This window comes from Gadus chalcogrammus, chromosome 9 (assembly GCF_026213295.1).
Source record: "Gadus chalcogrammus isolate NIFS_2021 chromosome 9, NIFS_Gcha_1.0, whole genome shotgun sequence".
NCBI classification, from domain to species: Eukaryota; Metazoa; Chordata; class Actinopteri; order Gadiformes; family Gadidae; genus Gadus; species Gadus chalcogrammus.
In genome coordinates, this window is record NC_079420.1 from 8,781,560 (window position 1) to 8,784,427 (window position 2,868).

Here is a 2,868-nt window from a genome sequence, read left to right on the forward strand (position 1 = left end):
TCTCTGTCTCTCTCTCTGTCTCCCTCTCCCCCTCTCTCTCACGTTCTCTGTCTCTCCCTCATCTTGACTGGTCATGTGATCCCTGTGCAGACGGCCCCCAGCTCCCCATGTGGCCCCCCAGGCCGCCTGCCCCTCCATGTCTCTGAGCCCCCGTCTGACCCGGGGGAGCCCAGACCAGAGGGCCCCGGAGTGGGGGACCGCAGCGACGTGTTAGAGGACCTCCGGGCCTGGAGGAGGCAGCACGCCAAGTACCAGTTACACACTTACACTTTCACTTCCATCACTCAATGATACATTTATACATAAATACTGTATATATACTATGTTGTTAATATAATATCAGCTAGAATGGCAGGTTATAGCCAATGGCAGGTTCATGTTTATCCTTATGCAACAAAAATATATATTTGCCTGTATATATATATTTTTTTTTAAATGTATGATGACTATATGCTCTGTAAGGTGACCTTGGGTGTTTTGAAAGGCGCCTCTAAATTAAATGTATTATTATTATTATTATCATTCATGTAGTCATAGATCCATTCCAAATGGCCTTCTGTACCCCCTCCTGCATATGTTATAGTAACCTGACGTTATGTAACCCCTTCTGTGCATGTTATGTTAACATGAAGTTACGTACCCCCTTCTGCATATGTTACATTAACATGACGTTACGTAACCCCTTCTGCATATGTTTTATTAACATGACGTTACGTAAACCCCTTCTGCATATGTTATATTAACATGACGTTACGTAACCCCTTCTATGTATGTTATATTAACATGACGTTACGTAACCCCTTCTGCATATGTTACATTAACATGACGTTACGTAACCCCTTCTATGTATGTTATATTAACATGACGTTACGTAACCCCTTCTGTGTATGTTATATTTACATGACGTTAAGTACCCCCTTCTGTGTATGTAATATTAACATGACGTTACGTAACCCCTTCTGTGTATGTTATATTTACATGACGTTAAGTACCCCCTTCTGTGTATGTAATATTAACATGACGTTACGTAACCCCTTCTGTGTATGTTATATTTACATGACGTTAAGTACCCCCTTCTGTGTATGTTATATTAACATGACGTTACGTAACCCCTTCTGTGTATGTAATATTAACATGACGTTACGTAACCCCTTCTGTGTATGTTATATTAACATGACGTTACGTAACCCCTTCTGTGTATGTAATATTAACATGACGTTACGTAACCCCTTCTGTGTATGTTATATTAACATGACGTTACGTAACCCCTTCTGTGTATGTAATATCAACATGATGTTACGTTACCCCGTCTGTTGATGTACTATTGACATGACATTACAAATCCTCTTCTGTGCGTGCTATTAACATGACATTGCATATTCATTTGGCTTGATTCTTCAGACGTCTCCAGCTCATAGAGAAGGACAGGCAACCAGAGGTGCTGAAAGTAAACCACAGTGACGAAGATTGCGATGACGATGAAGAGGAAGATGATGACGACGATGACCTTGGCGTTTCAAACACCGACGAGAGCAGCGAGGAGTGCGAGGCAGATGAAGAGGAACGGAGGGATAAGGGACGGCAGCCCGCCTCTCCAGACTCCTCCTTCGTCTCCCTCTCTCCAGACTCCCCCTCCGTCTCCCTCCTGCCGAACTCCCGCCCTGTCTCCCTCTGTGCAGACTCCCCCCTGGTCTCCCTCTCTCCGGACTCCGCCTCCGCCTCCCTCTCTCCAGGTGCTCAGCTCTTTCTACGAAAGCTTCTGTTGGCTGTCACTAGTTCCAGGTGTATTTATTCGCAGTGCTTTATCCTACAGTCTCCACACCGTTTGCACAAATCAATGTTGCCAAACATATATATAAAACCCTGTCTGTAAAGCACATAAAGTACATTATAACAATCAATAAAATACTGCGATTTGGTAGATGTCACAACAAATTAAAAACCGAGGAAAATGTTGATACCAATCAGATAAAAGTTTGTCTGCTAATACAAAAACCGACCGATATTCCTGAATATCAATCAGTTTGCTCATGATTTAAGGGGTTAGCAGTCACAGGAATCTGATGATTCATCCAAGCATCATCCCTCCTCTTCTCTGTGTGTTCTCTAGACCAGCCACAGAATGAGGCGGACAGGCCTCGGCTCCTCTCCCCCTTGACTACTCCTTCTCCTCCTCCTCCTCCTCGGGGCCCCTCCCCGGTTGCCCCGGCGACCCGCAGGCCGTCCGGGCTCCGAACACAGAGACGGAGGCTCCTCCCTGTCACGGGAGGGACCCTGGGAGTCTCGGAGGAACGCCAGCAGCAGGAGCAGCCTCTAGTGGGGGCAGGGACCCCCAGGAGAGACCCAGGGCAGTGTGCTACGAGGGCCCCGGAGCAGGGCGGGCCCACGGGCCCCCCCGGGCCCCTGAGGCCCCTGACAGAACCGGGACCCCCGACCAGCCGGTCCGGGGCTACAAGGCACCAGTGGTGAGTCGTTCCTTTGGAATGGTGTTAGTCTAATTTGTCTTTTTTTCATTCATCCAAAACTGTTAATCCGATACGGCTAAATCATTGACACTACCTTAAAATAAATAATTCGAAAAAAAATATATAGATTCTAAGACATTATAAACCTTTGTACACAGTATGCTGTTGTAGCTCGCCCTGAACCATTGTATCCACCCATAGAGATTTTCATCTTTTACAACAAATTTAAAGGTTTAAGCTTCATGTTCCAGCAGGACTAATAATGGCTTTCCCAACATGCAGCAGAGTAATGGATATATCAACGGTCCCACCCGCAACCGCAAGACCCCCGGACGGACCAGACAGTACCGGGGGAAAAACAGCAAACGCCGCGCTACAGAATCAGCTCCAGCGTTACGCGCTC